This window comes from Cetorhinus maximus, chromosome 10 (assembly GCF_964194155.1).
Source record: "Cetorhinus maximus chromosome 10, sCetMax3.hap1.1, whole genome shotgun sequence".
Classification (NCBI taxonomy): domain Eukaryota; kingdom Metazoa; phylum Chordata; class Chondrichthyes; order Lamniformes; family Cetorhinidae; genus Cetorhinus; species Cetorhinus maximus.
This window is the reverse complement of record NC_135888.1, coordinates 99170925-99189820: the sequence shown is the minus strand read 5'-3', so window position 1 is coordinate 99189820 and position 18896 is coordinate 99170925. Positions and strand designations below refer to the sequence as shown.

At 42.9% G+C, this 18896-nt stretch overlaps 1 long non-coding RNA gene across 1 annotated transcript; it reads left to right on the top strand.

Annotated features, from left to right (window-relative positions):
• The first annotated feature begins 56 nt into the window (after window positions 1-56).
• On the top strand, window positions 57-18653 carry LOC144685887 (uncharacterized). The gene is made up of 3 exons (XR_013577805.1): window positions 57-144; window positions 13091-13164; window positions 18433-18653. It is a non-coding gene; the product is annotated as an uncharacterized LOC144685887 (long non-coding RNA).
• Window positions 18654-18896: the final 243 nt, after the last annotated feature.

Sequence of the window (18896 nt, the reverse complement as noted above, 5' to 3'; positions counted from 1 at the left end):
CTATTTTCATGAGTAATCTACCGCCTCTGCGGTATGATTTCATATAATTCTAATTCCCTTTCCCCAGCCCCATTTCCAATTCTCAAGACACCTTCCCTCTTGCCAACCGCAGGCTTTGCCCAGTTTTAAGTTGTGAGATCTCGGGTAATATTTCTCAGCTTTCTGATTTTTCGTTATTATATTTGTTAGTTTCTAAAATGGCATCTTTTAGGATTGTTCATGAGCAAGGTCCAACGCCTCCCTTCACCTGGCACACTGGCATGGACTTACTTCCCTGAGCTCAGGCTGTGTGACTTTCCATTCCCTGAGCTCGTAATGAAGTAGGAGAGTGTCCAGAGCCTGCGGTACACATGTTGGCACCTGGACATTTATCATTTGCATCAGCTCAGTTGAGTCAGGGTGTGTCAGGGAGGTGTAATTTTGAACAAGGATCAAAGTTAGCAGGCGAGAAATTGTCATGGGAACCCTTATGAGTTTTTTTTTGGATTCCCCTCGCCTAACCAGGTTGGTGGCGAGTGATCGCTAACCATTGAAAAAGATTAAAATGCCAGCATTGTTTCTAGTAACGCAATTTCTTGGTGACATTTCGTTTATTTAAGTTGTAGAACTATAAAATTATTGAATTTTACAGTACAGAAGGGGGCTATTCTGTCCATTGCATCTGCGTTGGCTCGCTGAAGGAGTTCTCCACTTTGACCCAATGTCCTGCATTTTCCGCATGCACTTTTTAATAGCCGCGAAATGATGATCACTTTAATTTCAGGACGTCTTAATGGTTTGAAGTTTGGTTTCATGAAATTCTCAGGACTGAGCATAGCACTGGATTTTTGTCAGAGCGCACTCCTGTGAAGTGCGTTGGGATGTTTTACATGAAAATACAAGTTGATGTTGTTCCATTGGCTGTGTCTGGTAGCATTTCTGTTAACCCTTCCCCTTCCTGAACCCCCTTTTTTGCACGAGTCTCATTATTTTGACATTTTCAATGTTGACATCTCTGTTCTTCAGGTACAGAGTGAATTGTTTTTCAATAAAATATATGTAAAAGAGATACAAGGAGAAGATTACAGTTTGCAAATTTATGTGTCGATAATCCGCTATTTACAGACAGAATGCAAAATGGCTTTGTTGCAGAAAGAAATTAATGAAGATATGTTTGATGATAGCGGGCTCTCAACCATGTTATTGTACTTAAGAACTATGTTATCCTTTACAGCTTGAATATTCCATTCCCAATACCTCTTAAATTGGAAGAATAAAAATAGTGAAAAAAATCTGTCATCATGTGGAAAATTTCCAGAATCTTAAGTGCCAGATGTAAAAGAAGAGCGTGTTCCAAGAAAAGAGTTAATTGCAGTTGATGCATTATCTGGGAATTGATTTATGATACAGATGGAACAGAGAATAAGGTACAAATTTAGACCAATAATCTAATGTCTGGAGAGGGATTTGCACTGATAAGGGAAGCAACAACTACAGACAGAAAACTTCAAGTAGCTATCAAGTATGTTAAAGAGCAACCCAAGTGTAGTCAGCATGTTCCTAATAAATTGGGAGAATATTGTATTGTATGAGGCAACTCAGTGATAAATGTCTTGTTAATGTACTGGAACAGGTTTATACTCTAATCAGCAATGAGGACCAAGATTTATGACAGAACCCATTAAATGTATCTATGAATACATATCTGTGCCATCGCTAAGACTGCCTTTTTCTAATAATTTTTAAAGGGCATGAGATTGTGCCCATAGTTCTTGTAGAGAACTGAGAATTCTAGTTTGTGTCACCTGATTCACAAATTTACCAAGGCTGCGTATATCACAAAGGTAATGAGTAATTTTATTTTTGTGTGTGTTTCATTGAAACCATGAAGGAAAATTATTTTTAAGTGACTAATTTGACTCAGATTGTTATTTACATATTGTTACAATTATGAGGTTTATAGGTTTATTATATTTTGGGACTGTATCTTTAAATTTAGGGTAAATGAAGTAACATCTCTAATTTCATTTCATTAGTAATCTGCCATCTCTGTGGTATGATTTCACCACACTGTTTAATTTCCTTTCCCCAGCCCCTTTCCACTTCTAAAGAAATCTTCCCACTTGGCAACACAGGCTGTGATCTGCTCTGGAGTCTGCCTGACAGTAAGCCTTGGTGGTTTGGTTGTTTGAGATTAAAGCAGGGCTTAGATTGTCTTACTGAGAAGAAGGTGCAAAGGAATTCTATGATTCTATATTCATGGTAAACTCAGAGACTGCTGCCATTGGCTAGACTCTGGTTGGGATTATGTCAACAGTGTGTCAATCTCGGCGTCGTAATGGGAGCTATGTGCCACTTCACTTTCCCTCTTTTTGACTTTTCCCACGTGATTATATTTAAAATGCTAAGTGGCATACATGGAAAACACATGTGATTTAGTGGCGAGGAAGCTTTTCATTGGTCAACTTGCCATCAGCTGACAATGCTGCATCTACATGTGGCCTATTAAAGAGTCTCCTATTCAAGCAGGGAACCTGTTCATCACTGCCAGGATGCTCCACTGTTTGACAGTGCCATATTCTTTGGAGAGATGAATAACTGCTGAAGCAGACCAGCAATACCTCCCTCCATGTACTCCTCCAAGCTGTGAGGGAAAGGCAGGAGGTGCTCTTTCTTGAAGATGACATAAGAAGGCCTTCCCGCCAGACCACACTAAAGCCAAACTTCCAAACGCTTTGGCCTCAATTGCCATGTGGCACTAAGGCTGATCATTCTTCTGGCATAGTTGCCCACTCGCTCATAGACATTGTTGATGATCGCAAAAGAGACTTCTGTTTGAAGATGTGACTCTGGCACTTACCCTTGCTCCTGCCAGACCAAGGCTGCCTGGACAGAGCAGAGGAGGTGAGCAACTGTGTGGTCACCTGCCAAACCTGGGTCCAGTGGAGGAAATGGGCCAACAACCTGCTCCAATCAGCAAGGGTAAGTGCCCGAGTTGCATCTCTTTTGTGATCATCAACAATGTCTATGAACAAGTGGGCAACTATGCCAGAAGAGTGATCAGCCTTAGTGCCACATGGCAATTGAGGTCAAAGTGCCTGGAAGTTTGGCTTTAGTGTGTGCTTGGATGCAACATGTGTATATGTGATGGGAATGCAGAGGGTTAGGTGTCACTTGATGTGTCACTGCACTTTTTCATGCAGGACAAGCAGACCCACAATTCCTGTGAGAAGAGATGCACAGGAGGAAGAGGTCGAGACCTGGGGCTCCTCACAGTTACTGAGGAGGAGGTGATGGAGATCGCTGGTGAGGAAGAAGTGGCAGATGGCATGCCTGGACCAGCCAGGAGTAAGGAGGAAGAGGCACCCATCCTGCTGGTGGCATGTGGGCACAGAATAGATGCGATGTAATGTGGAATGTTCAAAATGTGAGCACCATCATCAATCTACCTCCTCATCCATCTCCACCAGCACAATTACACCCACATGGTGCATGGAGAAATTGCGGGTAGATTTGGGAACACAAACTGGTGAGCATCCCAGAGACACAGCAGTTGAGGGAGAATGTGAGAGCCAGGTCCCCAAACGATTGGAGGATTTCTGGGGACCAGGCCCCTGCTGAGCCCTGTGCTAATGATAAGCCTATGGCCATGGCCAAAAGAAGCCTGCTGGACATGCAGCAGAAACTAGGGGAATATATGGTGAAGATGCCAGGGAACATGCACAGCTTTGCACTGGCTACGGACGAGTCCATGCTACCCATGATTTCTGTCATGTCCCAAGCTTTTGAGCGCATGCTTCATGGAGAGGATAGCGACCGCTTTGGAGAGCCAGGTTGAGAATTCAATTCAGATGCACTCTGATCTGCATTCCTTCGCTTTGGCCATGGGCTGGCCGCAGCATTGGCTAGGCAAGTTGGGGGCGAGGCCCCTGGACCCCATTCCAGGAGAGCCCTTCTCAGTGAGACAGGGACATGCCGTTGTGGAGCCAGATGGAGGAGAAACACATGCCAGCTGCTCAGGACAATCTCAGGGCTAGTGGTATCTCCTCAACTGCTTCACCATTGACCTGAACAGCTCCAGCAGACAAGGCTGAGGGGGTCACCCCTGCACCAGTGCAGGAAACTCATGGTAAACTGGAGCCCTCAAGGTTCCATTTATCCAGAGGACCCCCACCATAGTTGCAATGGGGCATGATACTGAGCAGACTGCTTACACCTTAGCTGGTGATGTTGGGATTGCACCTAGATGTAGTGGTAGAAAAAGAAAATTGAAAAAAATATGAGCACTAAGATGGCACAGGCGATTTTTCCATGGCCAGGATATTTTAGATGGCAGGGTTTCCCATCCCAAAGAGTCGAAGGGGAATGCATGCCTGTCCCGCAGCCATTTCAAGCTCGAATGAACATTAATTGGCTGCAGGTGGGACTTCTGCCCCTCGCTTGGGAGGAAGTCCCAGCCTAGAGAGCTGCTGGCCAATCTGATTGGTCAGCTGCTCTTTCGTCCCTGCAGTGACAGAAGCTGCAGCAGACAGAAGTGGAAGTTCATGAAGTTCAAGGCGCATAAGCCCCATCAAGTGACACCTAACCCTCTGCATTCCCATCACATATACACATGTTGCATCCAAGCACACACTAAAGCCAAACTTCCAGGCACTTTGGCCTCAATTGCCATGTGGCACTAAGGCTGATCACTCTTCTGGCATAGTTGCCCACTCGCTCATAGACATTGTTGATGATCACAAAAGAGATGCAACTCGGGCACTTACCCTTGCAGTGGGAGTGCACAGAAAGGTGAGTTTTTGGGGTCTCAGGTGGGGAAGGCTTGGGGGAGAGGTGGATAATGGTGGACTGGGGTGTCAGGGAGAGGCCCTGGGCTGAGGGGGTGGGAGGTCCAGTGGCCACCAGACCTTGGAGGGTGTGGGGTGTGCAGTTAGAAGGGGGCTTCTGATGGAGGTGTCCAACTCCCCACTTTTCACCTGAAGCCTAAACCCAATCATTTTCAGACTTCCCCCACGCCTGGGAAGTCCCCCTGCCAGCCTAAAAATTGAGGCTGGGTGGAAAATTGCCCTTAAGTGGTCAATAATTGGTCACTTAAGGCCCTCAATTGAGGCAAGGACGGGCGGCCCATCCGAGGCCTTGCCCGCCCCAGGCAGAGAGAGCGTAAAATTCAGGCCCATGTCTTTTCCGATTGTTAAAAGACACACAATATAATTGGTTTTCTGTAATTGTTTGTAACTATTGAGACTTTTTGGGGTCTGTCACATGTTTTTCACAATGTGATGTCTAGAGAGGAGATAGGAACACAGACATTATTCCTGAATGAGATGCATTGCATTCTCGTGCATTCTTTATTGAATGTTCTTGTCTCTCCCCTCCGCCCCCCCCCCCCCCCCCCACCAAGCCCCTGACCATCTATGCACTCTAGAGGATATTGGTCCACTTAACTCAGTGGCTATAAATGAAACAGGTGCAGTTGCATTCAAAGTACTTGAATGGTAGTACTGGATCAGAATAATTGAGCAAGGCTGTTACTTGGATGTCCATGTACCCCTAAGATGTCCTTGATATCAGCACTCACTAGTGAGCATGTGTGACATAGCTCTGCTCCCCATTCTATTCTAGGTGGTAGAGGGTATAAGTTTAGCATTGACTCAGCAAAAGAGGAAGGTAGGGCTAGGTCTAAACCCCAGGAAGGTGATGGAGGTCAGGCGATGGAGCGATGGTCATGCAGAAACATCATTGTTGGGCAGACCTTGTGTAGATCAGATTGTCTCTGGAAGCCTTGCATGTCTTTCCATGGTCCTGGCACCCATGAAAGGCTCATTTGGATTTATGGGCTCCTCCTCTTTGACAAATCCTCATCACCTGAGGAGGGTAGATCTTCCTCGTGCTCTTTCTCTTGCAACATCTGTCTGCGTCATAGCACTAGGTTGTGCAGTGCACAGCAGACCACTACTATTCATGACACCCTCTAGGGTGTGTATTGCAGAACCCCTCCGGACCAGTCAAGGTAGCGGAAGCGCATTTTAAGAAGCCCAATAGTGTGCTCGATGATGGCTCCGGTGGATGCATGAGCTTGATTGTAGCGCTCCTCTGCCTTACTCTGGGGATGCCTCACTGGCGTCATGAGCATTGCACGCAGGGGATAGATTTTGTCACTGAGGATCCATCTATCAACCTGGTCTGAGCTTCAACAAGATCGCAAGATGTGTGCACCGTGACAGCGCCCTGGGAAATGAGCACAGACTTGCATTAATCTTCTGTGGTCACACACCGGTTGTGCATTCATGGAGTGAAAGCCTATATGATTTACAAATGCAGCTAGCTGTTCCCAGGGAGTTTTTATGGCCACATGAGTGCAGTCGATGACACCTCACACTCGAGGAAACCTAGCGATAACACTGAACGCAGCTGATCTTACGGCCTGGCTGTCTCCATTGCTGGTTAAAGGGATAAAATTATTAGCACAACTAAATAGAGCATTGCCACTTCCTTTATACACCTATGTGTGGCAGCCTGTGAGATGCTTGTTATGAAACCCAACTTACCTTATCTTGAGCTCAGAGGTCGGGAATTTCATTTCCCAATAGTCTTCAGACTTTCTGCACATGTGCAGGCAGGAAGGGAGCTGCACACTTGCAGTTCTACATCTTTACATTCTTCAGGCCCTACGTGTCTGCGCATAGAGAAAAAAAGAAGGGTATAAATACCCAGGTCACGTGACCACGTGCAGAGTACCATAACCAGTAAGTGTCCCAGACAGGGGGCAGGGAGAGATCCCATATAGGGGAGAGTGGACAGGGGACAGAGACAGGTCCCAAAAGGAAGTCTCAGGCAGGGGACTAGGTAAGGGGACAGGTCCCAAAATGAAGTCCCGGGTAAGGGACAAAGACAGGGGATAGGAATAGGTAAAAAGATCTTTTGATTATCTGCTCCTATCACTGCTTGCTTGTCCCTACAACCACCCCCCCCCCCACCTTAAACCAGCTTATATTTCACCCCTCTCCTAACTATACTCAGTTCTGTTGAAGGGTCGTGAGGACTCAAAACGTCGACTCTTTTCTTCTCCACCGATGCTGCCAGACCTGCTGAGTTTTTCCAGGTAATTCTGTTTTTGTTTTGGATAGGAATAGGTCTCAGGAAAGAAAAAAAGATAGGAGCAGAGAAATAGGCTCCAAGTTAGAGAAAGCGCTGCGGGGAGCAGATTTTAAGTAAAGAGGGCTCAGGAAAAGCCCTGGTAATTGAAGAGGGCTGCTGTGGCAAAGGTACCCTTTTGGAGCAGTAGTGTTTTGCTCGGTGCGGCTGAAGACCTAAAGCTGTGCCTGTAATTTAATGCTTGGTTGTATACTCGGGAATCCAGGGGAATGGGACCTCAGAAGGTGAGATTTAAAACCTGGAGGTGGGCCGTTGTTAATGCTGTTCGGGTCTGGTAATTGAAGAGGGCTCAAGAGAAGCCCTGAAGATCCAAGAAGGCAGCCAAAAGTTGATGACCCTGTGGTGTGGACCCTTAGGGCAAAGGTACCCCTTTGGAGCTGTAGCGTTTTGCTCAGCGCAGCTGAAGAGCTGAAATTGTGCTTGTAAGTTGATGTTTGAGTGTACTCGGAAATCCACGGGAACAGAGTCTCGGGAGACGAGATTGAAACCCTACGATGTTGGCTGTTGTTGAAACCATCTGAGTTGGAGCGACTTTTGGAGAGAATTCGAAGGTGAAGATTAGAAACCTTTGTGAGAGAGAGAGACGGAGTTTCAGTGAGATTAGTTGACCCACAGTGTTACTAACGCCTGGGTGAATTGTTGAGAAATCGATGGACTCTGTCTTAGTCACATCTGCCATTTATTGTGCAATGTGGTGCGTTCGACCAGTTTGCCTGTTAAATCGTATGTACCTCATATTAATAGGTATTGTAAATTGTTTTCTCTTTGTGACCTTGTATAGTAAAGTTTATTTTTGTTTGTTTAAAACCTGTGGAATCTTGTGGCTTTTTTCACTAAGCAAGTGTCTTAAATCTCAAATTTTGTCTACTTTAAACAAAACGTCGTTGGTCCCTAACCAGATCTCACTAACAACTTGGAGGTCTGGCCAAGGGTCATAACATGCCATATATGTCTCCTGTCATGCCCTGGAAGCCACCGGTGGCATAGAAATAGAGCATCACTGTAACCTTGAAGACCAAGCTGGCATGGGGTTCCCACCAAGTCCTCATGACTGCACGTCTTGATGAATGCACCTCGGTGACCATTTCCCGGACATCCTCAGAAGCCTCTGGGGCTGCCTGCTGTTGGCCTTGAGGCCTTTGTTGTTAGACAGCAAGAGCTCTCCTTTGCATTCTATCCTCCTGCTCCCGAGATTGCAGAAAAATAGGGTGAATGAGACCCATGGTTATGGCAGTAATTGCACTATACGAAGAGGGTAGACATACATTTGAGAGCATGCTCATCCATGGTTCTCATCCATTTAACTAAATATTAGGGAGTCCCTTTAATTGGCCAGTTATATGCAGCATGAACTCCACCCACGCAAACCGACCTTGCTCCCACATCAATCTCCAATCCATGCAACAGAATGTGCATTTTCAGTGAGCCACAGACAATGGCGCGTGTTACATTCCAAACCTGATCCTGTACCGTCTACCCTCCCCCTGTGACCTGCACGCTCCCCCATCACCCTGACCCACCCAACATGAACTTTCCTCTCCCCATTATTATCCTTAACCTCCCCGAGTTACCCTGGACTCTACTACCATTTTCCTGCACATGTCATCTCCCCCCACCCCTCTGCCTACACCCATGACTATCCCAATGCCAACTCTGAACCTGAACCCTCCTGTTATCCTCTTTCATGCTTTTGTTCGCTCCTGTGACCCACCCCATGAGACCTTACAATACTCGATCCTGACTCTGGACCTGCCCCCATACAAAGTACAACTTGTGACTGTGACTGTTCCCTCTGCCACCCAGCACTCTCAATTTGACCCTCAGGACCCCACCATTGATAGCAATGACCCAGCCCTTTAGGCCCTTCATCCATCTTTCAATCCCTGCTTCACCTGCCCACCACAACTCCGCCACCCCCCCCCCCCCCCCCGCCATTACAGGACCACCACACCCAGGACGTTAGGTTCTTCCTTGCGCTGCATCTCCCTGCAGTAGAACACCACTCTCTGTATACCCTTTCTTCCCTCCACCCCATCTCCCTGCATCTGAACACCAACCTTTCAACACCCACAGAGTTCAACATGGAAACCTGCATCCCATAGCCAAAACTGCACAAAGCTGACTGGTGCACACCACCTTTAAATGATCGTGAACTAGCTGCCACTAGATTCACGTGTGCTGCTGACTTTATCCTGAAGTAGAACTTTATTGAAAACTGTTTCAGGTTAATGAGTATTCATGGCATGCAAATGTATTGCAACTATGAACCACCACAAGCTGGCATAATTTTTGACACACCATAAACAGCTGTTGACTTTACTTTTTTTTGTTTTTTGTTTTAAAAATAAGTTTTATTAGTGTATTTAGATTCTCAACCTGCGGTCGGGAAATTGAAATTTCACATCTTGCCTAATTAAGTCACCCCGCTTGCCACATTTACTTCCTCTGTGTCCCCCAAGGTCCCAGAAAAATGTTATAGGTATTGGGGTGTAAACATTTATGATGTATACTCCCCATTTACTTCTAAGATGAAAGGATGTTGAAGCAAGAATAACTAATCAGCATTTCTACCTAGATAAAAGCAAAAAACTGCGGATGCTGGAAATCCAAAACAAAAATAAAAATACCTGGAAAAACTCAGCAGGTCTGGAAGCATCTGCGGAGAGGAACACAGTTAATGTTTCGAGTCCGTATGACTCTTCAATAGAACTAAGTAAAAATAGAAGAGAGGTGAAATATAAGCTGGTTTAAGGGTGGGGGTGGGACAGGTAGAGCTGGATAGAGGGCCAGTGATTGGTGGAGATAACCAAAAGATGTCACAGACAAAAGGACAAAGAGGTGTTGAAGGTGGTGATATTATCTAAGGAATGTGCTAATTAAGGGTAGAAAGCAGGACAAGCAAGGTACAGATAGCCCTAGTAGGGGTGGGGTGGGGTGAAGGGATCGAAAAGGGCTAAAAGGTAGAGATAAAACAATGGATGGAAATACATTTGAAAATAATGGAAATAGGTGGGAAAAGAAAAATCCATATAAATTATTGGAAAAAAAAGGGGGGATCGGAAAGGGGGTGGAGATGGAGGAGAGAGTTCATGATCTAAAATTGTTGAACTCAGTATTCCGTTCGGAAGGCTGTAAAGTGCCTAGTCGGAAGATGAGGTGCTGTTCCTCCAGTTTGCGTTGAGCTTCACTGGAACAATGCAGCAGGCCAAGGACGGACATGTGGGCATGAGAGCAGGGTGGAGTGTTGAAATGGCAAGCGACAGGGAGGTCTGGGTAATACTTGCGGACAGACCGAAGGTGTTCTGCAAAGCGGTCACCCAGTCTGCGTTTGGTCTCTCCAATGTAGAGGATCCCCCCCATTTTTTTTCCAATAATTTATATTAATTTTTCTTTTCCCACCTATTTCCATTATTTTTAAATGTATTTCCATCCATTGTTTTATCTCTACCTTTTAGCCTTTTTCGATTCCTTCACCTCACCCCACCCCTACTAGGGCTATCTGTACCTTGCTTGTCCTGCTTTCTACCCTTAATTAGCACATTCCTTAGATACTATCACCACCTTCAACACCTCTTTGTCCTTTTGTCTATGACATCTTTTGGCTATCTCCACCTATCACTGGCCCTCTATCCAGCTCTACTTGTCCCCCCCCACCACCCCACTTAGATCCAGCTTATATTTCACCTTTCCTCTATTTTTACTTAGTTCTGTTGAAGAGTCATATGGACTCGAAACGTTAACTGTGTTCCTCTCCGCAGATGCTGCCAGACCTGCTGAGTTTTTCCAGGTATTTTTATTTTTTTTTCTCTACCTAGATACAAGGCTACTGTTTCACATAGCACTGGGGAAGAGGGCAGAGGAAGCCATTTTTGAGATCAGGTTTCAGGCTTCCCTACAAATCAATGAATATCACAGACAGCAGAGATTCTGTGTAGAGAGAAAAGGTTGCTTGACTTTGCAAGCTACCACAGTCAGATGTGGGAGGGAGACAGTCTCTAGTCAAAGAGACGATACCTGTAGCCTTCTATAATTCTGGGAGATTTTTCCTGCTATGACCAGAAGGAAGAAAAATCACGGGAAAAGGCTTTACTACTGATGGTGGATTTAAGGAACTCCGAAAACTGAGTGAAGCGCCTGGAGATGGTCGCTTGAAGATACTACTTAGCGAAAGGGGGGATATGGAAACCTATTGGAAGCTGGGAGCAATTGTGGACTGTTTCCTAAAAGCACTGTAATTCTGTGGAGAGTACAATGGGTGAAAAGTATACAAGAGGAATGTTATTTTCTGTTGTTTAAAGTATATGTTGCTTACAAAGGGAAAATAGTGTTTAGTCAATAGTGTTTTTAGCCATTTTTTACAATAAAAGTTTTGAAATGTGAAATATTGACATGTCATTCTTTCAGCTATTAACTGGAAGTTCAAATTTCTTTTTAAAAGTTATCAGCCTCTACAGAGATCATAACAATGTGACTCTGCATCTATCAGTAATGTACAAATGGAACAGAATTTTCTGTGTTACAATTGTTTGTAGATTTGTCATTTATTATTAATGGTCCAGTACAGTACTTAATTTTAAAAAAATTGTTTTCTTAAAATCTTTGTGAACTATTTAAAAGCTTGACTGATTGTTTATTATTTATTTGCTTGTTTGGTTTTATGAGAATATTCCCTCTTAAAAAAGAGCACTCTTAATTGTTCCTGTTTTACTTGTCAATTTACACAAGTAATCTGTTTTGATTTGCGATGGAAGAGAGAGAAGCTTTGCAATTTTTTCCTCAGGGTATTAAATGCATCAGGTGAAGTTCATGATAGTTTGAATCCTAAATGCTCTCTGAAAAGAATGGATTTCATGAGGCCCATGATCTTTTCTCATTCCAAGCCTTTTCTCTCAGTTTTATCCCCTTTTCTTCACTCCTGCCCTGAACACATGAACTCCTGGTGACGTTCAGCTCCACAAAGACTAGCAATGCTGTTGAAGAATACTTAAGTGCTGATTTTTGATTAAAAAAAACATGTTGGCAGGTATTTGATTGTAGAGGGCAGGCATCGCTGTTTTTCAAATGTATGCTTTGCTCTAATATGCTTAACTTTAAATTTATTTGCATTGCAATGGACCTGCCATTCCTTAGTACAAAAGGGAAAAGTTACATGGCTATGGAAAGAGCAGGGGAGTGGGATTAATAGGATTGTTCAAATGGCCTGCATAGGAATGATTGATCTAATGGCCTCATTGTGTGCTGTAAGATTCTATGATTAAGAAAAAATGTCATTTTCATACATGTTGGCATGTATTATAATAATCAAGGTGAGCAATGCAGTGGCATTAAAGTGAACTTTAGCCTAGAATGGTTAAGAAAATGTTTGTTCTCTAAATCATATTGCACCAATGATTATGTTTAGATTGGAACAATCAGTAAATTAGCATCAAATCTAGGTTTACAGTTCTTGTGAAGAGGGTTTAAGATTAGTGTATATCTGAAAAGCTCTTAAGAGTTAGATTAGAAAGCTTCTGTGATTAAATGGTAGGTAAATTACTGTCTTCAATTATGTGTAAAATATTGGTATGGATTATCAGAAGTAATCCTGAAGATTATCTACGAAACACTCAACACAGCTTTGAAGGGGAGGATCCTGCCTGACTAATGTCTTTGACTTCTTTAAGGAAATGACAATCCCAGTGGTTTGTTATGTATATAGATTTCCAAAGGCATATGATAAAATTTTATGCAAAAGGTTACTAATTTTTCTCAAAACTGTGAAGAGATTCAGGGTAATACTTGGGAATGGTTAAGAAAATTGCTGATAGAAAGGAATAACAGATACTTTGTTAGAGGAGTCATGTTGGGAAGCAGTACTGAATGGGGTGCCCCAGGGTTGGTGTTGGGGAACTACTGTTTTTAATTTACAACAATGACTTTGATTCAGAACCTCAACATAAATTGTTCAAATTTACAGATGATGCCAGACCAGGAGGGAGAGTGGAATCTAAGGAGGCTGCCAGAAATTACAGGATATGTTAAAACATATGAGTGAGTAGAACAATGATAAAATTTTAATGCAATAATGTCAACTACTGAACATAGGAAGAAAAAGTGAAAGCTCTTCACCACATTCTCAGAGAAACTAGGGATGGGCAATTATTGCCTGTCTTGCTAACAACACCCATACCCCAAGAGTCATTTTTTAATGGGTCATGCATCTATTCTAAGACAGGTTCTGAAATGGCTAAAAGATGAAGTTGATAGGAGCCTAACCGTTTTCGTATATTTGATTCTTAGCATTTCCAACCAATGGAAAGCAGCAAAGAAAAATATCAGCATGTTGAACTGCATGGCCAAAACAGAAGAATAAAGTTAGAGGAAGTTGTGATCAAATTATCAGTGCTCTAGCCTGATCACATCTTGAGTATTGTTTCCAGTTCTGGTTGCAGATAAACAAGGGAGACATTCAAGTACAGGAAGCAGTGCAGAGCATACCCATAAGATTGATCTCTGGTGTCAGGGTCTGAGTTACAGGGAAAGACTGGGGAGAATTTGGTTTTCTAGCCTGAACAGGAGGCCTCTAAGTTATTATGGAGGTACATAAGATAGTTAAGGTAAAGAAAGAGGTAAATACAAAATATTTTTAAAAATTAAATTGTGACAGTATTCAAATTAGTAAGAGATAAATTTAGGACTGAAATCTGAAAGTTTTATTCACATAAAGAGTGACCAACACTTAGAATGGACTCCCAGATAGAATAGTGGAGGCAAAATTCTGGGATTATGTAAAAAACAATTAAATGTGGCAATGAGGGGGCTGTAAGTTTCTTCTGGATGAAAGAAATGAGAGAGTCCAATTGACTTTCTTCATCTACAGGTGATCTGATTTAACTATATCATGCAGAATTGCCTTGATTCTGCAGTTGTTCAGCATTGCTTGTCTTAGGGGGCCAATGTATATCCATAGCATGAGGCCTGATCTGGTGGGTGGCAAGGCTTGAGTGACAGCTGTACTTGAGATTCCTTTAGTGAATGTGGCTGTACTGCCTTCTTTGTGTGAGAAAGTCCCCAGGAACCTTTAACATATATATGTGGTTTCACTTCCCACACAAAATCTGAAGCACATTGTATTATCCTACTTTAAACTATGTGAAAGTAGACATCACAGGATGATGTCATTATCTTGTTAAAGTTTCTTGGAATAATTCATGACTTTAATGTTCATTGTAATTGTTCTACTACAGCTATAAGAAAAAGAAAGCCCAGTGCACTTTCTTGTTTTATTATGGTATATGATACTAGTTGATTTGGGGTGGTTCTGCACTATATACTTAAGTTAATGTTGAGATTTTGCTGAATTTTCTCTGATTTTAAAATTATCCCTAAACACCAAATAACTGCTAGGTTCACTAACTTTTTGGATTTTCTAACTTTTGGGATTTTACTAAGCCTCAGAAGATGTAGTTCCTTGCTTTTCTTTCAGCTGTGCAGAAATATCTAGTGTAGCATTTTCTCATCTCTGAGGTACACTATCACAAGTAAATTACATAGTGATAATTAAACTTAACCCTTAGTCTACTGCTTTCTACTGTGTATACAAACAGTATTGAATTTTCCAGAAGGCTTCGAGTTGATAAAACAAGATGTTTAGAACTTGTATTTTTACAAAACAAGGAGGAATCAATGTGTAATTCCAGCTGATTCAAAAAGTGACCTTTGGTGCAAATTGTATTACCTATACCAACAGGGTACAAATCTAGTTTTACTCCTACCATAGAACCTAAGTCAAACAACTCTCAAAAAAATCATGCGATTTTGTGTCTTTAAAAAAAAAATTATTTGTGACTTAATCATTTTGAACATGTTCATATTTGTAACACAATATATTGTTCATACTATTTAGTAAAAGTTGAAATCTATAATACAGATAAATATTAATTAGCTATATTGATTTATTCAAAATTGTTGTCAAGAATATTGTATGACAATATTAGTCAATTGAGAATACAATTCTTCAGGCAATATTATTGGCAATTGCTTCTGATCCAGTACAAACAGGAAACTATAATACTTATTATCTGTACTGTGGGATTTTATGTTAGTTGCTCACATTGTGTCTGCATTCAAAATTTCGAATGGAATCATCAATTTTTAGGCAAAGTTATCTGGACTCCATTTCACTCTGGAGCAGGTCTTAATAAGCATTCTTAATATACAAATGGACTCAGCTGATACAAGATTAGATTTGTTGAACTTCCTTCTTCACTGAGGAGAAAGAGCCTAGAGGTTTTCCTGAAGGAAGTGGTGCTCAGAAAAATGCTTGTTTTGAGGGCATAGGAGCCCCCTCCTAACAGAGCGACTGAGCAGCAGGTTGGCTAATTGTGTGAATATTATCCCCTCGGTATCACTCATGGGAGCAAATGAGAAAATGTTCTCCAGACTGAGGAAGAATGTAGGGGAAACTAGTGTCCACTCAAATTTAGGCTGTACTATGCATGCATGAAACACACAGCCAGGGTCCACTGCCACAACTGTAATGCAGTTTGCAAAGTCCTGACCCCCAACTCTCACTATCCTAAAAATATGAAGTTATACCTTATAGTTGGTGGCTGCCAAAGGGATCAACTTTCTTTCACTGACACAACTCTAGCATGTTTTCTCACCAACTCACTATATGACTCTAAGAATTACTTGTATATCCTGCTCATCCTTTCATATGAGATGAGTCACAGTCTGCTGATTAGGGTGGTCCTTGTGCTTGAATTGTCTCTTTAGTCTCTGCTCAAAGGAAAGACTGCACCTAAACATTAGCAGAGAGCTGGTGCCAACAGAGCTAACATGAGGAGAAGGTCCTCCAAATAAGTAATGCGGAGGCCACCAGGAAAATGGATGAGGGGGAACTTGGTGATTTTGTACCAGGGTCAAACAAGGTAAGGGTTTGCACCTACATCTTGCTAGCACCTAATTCCACATCTATCTTCAAATATGGAGTTGTGCGAAAGTTGGGCATGGATTTGGGAGGTGACAAAACTGTGTTTCCTATGTTAGAGACTTTGGACTCCATGTTTAATTAGGCTTTCACATAGACTATAGAGGCTCGGGGATTAGCTTGAGAAGCCTTGCTAATAGTCTTCACACTACTTATTAGTGGCCAAGGGTGTGTTCCCACACAGATCCCTTGGCATCTGCAAGTTACAGCAAATGGCTGGGACCTGGCAAAGGAAGTATGCGGAATTGATCTCAGGCCAATAATCCATCTGCCCCTTAGGGAATTGCAGAAGCAGTATATAAGAAACAAGAGCAGACATACACTGAAATGCTGGATGTTTTTGCATGGACAGCTCATAAGCTCATAAGCATGGACTAGCAGAAATGGGGTTTTTACAATAGGCAACTTAGAAGGACCCCACTGAGGAACTATATTTGCTTCTCCCAATGAGATGGTTCTAAGTAGAGAATACATACCCTACGCTATCACCAAGGGCAAGCATCGGGGTGGTCAACATTGTTGCAGGGACATGTATGGAACAGGGAAATAAACTTTTTTGCAACTACCTTGGATTGTTTGATTATGATGAGATGGCCAGAAAGGATGTATGAATGTTGTTGTGGGTAAAGGTGGTAATGCAGATGGAGAGTATTTGACCCAGACGATTAGTATTGGGTGAATGTAGTACAGCGAATACCATAGATCTATTCTTATAGGAGTTGACGGTGATTTTTTAACTGAAAATGTTAATCATGTCCTGATGAATCAGACTGTCTGAACAGCTAGCAGCCTTGGCCAATTCTTCCTCATACAGAACATTTTTTTTCTATTTGTTCATGGGAAGTGGGCAGCACTGGCTAGGCAAGCATTTATTGCCCATCCAAAATTGCCCTTGTTCAGAGGGCATTTAAGAGTCAACCACATTGCTGTGGATCTGGAGTCACATGTAGGCCAGACTAGGTAAGGATAGCAGATTTCCTTTCCTAAAGGGACATTAGTGAACCAGATGGGTTTTTACAACAATCAACAATGGTTTCATGGTCATCCTTAGACTTTTAATTCCAGATTTTTATTGAACTCAAATTCCACCATCTGCCGTGGCGGGATTCGAACTCAGGTCACCAGAGCATTACCTTGGGTAAGAAATAGGAGCAGGAGTAGCCCATTTTCCCCCATTCTGAGCCTGCTCTGCCATTCAATAAGATCATGGCTGATCTGATTATTGCCTTAACTCCACTTTCCGACTGCCCCCCGCCCCCTTACAAATTGCGAGGACAACTTCACAATTTCCCACATTATACTCCATTTCTGTCTGTTCATTTAACCTATTTTTGCAGACCCTTTGGGTGGAATTTTAATCATGGCGTGGAACAGGAAATGGGCATCAGTTCCGCTGTCTTGCTTTTTGCTGGTTCCCATGCAATTATAATTAAAATCTAAAGTGCTGGCAGCGTGCATGGGAGAGGTATGATCACATGGTAAAGGAAGGTTTTCAGTGGTCAGTTGACAATGCAGCAGGCATGGGCAGGCTATAAAAGAGCCTGCTGGACAAACAGGGAGGCTGTTCATCATGGCCACAATTTTCCTGCCCAACTCCGTTATCGTTAACATAAAAAGTCTTATTGAGAGCACAAAGGTGGCATGAGTGTTTTTCAAATTTAAATTTCACTTATAAATATTTCATGTTACAATGGTTTCACTTTATTCATGTGTGCATTGTTGTTATTTGTTGAGACTAGCTTAGTGAGAGAGCCAAATGTACTAGCATACCTCATGATTGGCATGCATTGATGGTTACAGGGGAGTTAGGGACATTTCTTTATTGTGGAAGAAACAATGTTGTGTTTTTGTGTTCTGTCTTAATTGAATGTTCACACTAGTGTCCAGTGTTGTACTCACCCCTCTGTGGGACATTTGCAGCCTCAGCTGACCCTCCCTACTATGCATTGTAAAGGACATTGTCCAAGATCATTCTCAGTGGGGATAATTGAAATGATGTAGGTGAACTCAAAGCCACGTAAGGACTTTGCCAGCTAATACCCTGTGTTGGATCCGCACGTGGACAGTATTAACACTGCCCTTAGGCCCCTCTTTTTTCTTACCTTGACTGACTGTTCCCACCACTCCACACCATACTCCAGATGCCAGGCCCTTCCCTCTTCCACTCCTCCATGTCCCCAACCCCACTCTTTGTCCTCCCTTGGATCCCTCTTCCACTCCTCCATGCCCCCAGCTGCACTGCATACCTTCCCTCACCACTGACATACCCTTACCAGTCCCAAACCTCCACGCAAGCTGACATTCTCCTGCAATCTCTTGTGCTGCAGAGTTCAAGAAGGAAAACCGCTGACCTCAGACACAATCGTACAAAGCTGACTGTTGCACCCCACCTTCAAGTGAACCCATACTGGGTGCTGTAAGATTCTCATGTGCCACTGGCTTTATCTTGAAGGTAGAAAGTAATTTTTAAAAGTTTTATGCTAATGAGCATTCATGACATGCAAATGTATTACAAGTTGGAACTCGCCATGGATGGCGTGAGGCCTGACACGCCACAAACCAGGCCACTGACTTAATCTCTACATCTCAAACCACCGTCAGGAAATTGAATTTCAACTCCCCACAATTCAGTCGCCCCACATGCCATGTTTCCTGCTCTTACAGGCTCCATAAAATCCCCCCCTTTGTGCCCTCCTCAGAACTTGCTTTCCAACTTATCTTTGTATCATCAACAAATTTGGCTACAATACATTTGGTCCCTTCATCCAAGTCATTAATATAGATTGTAAAT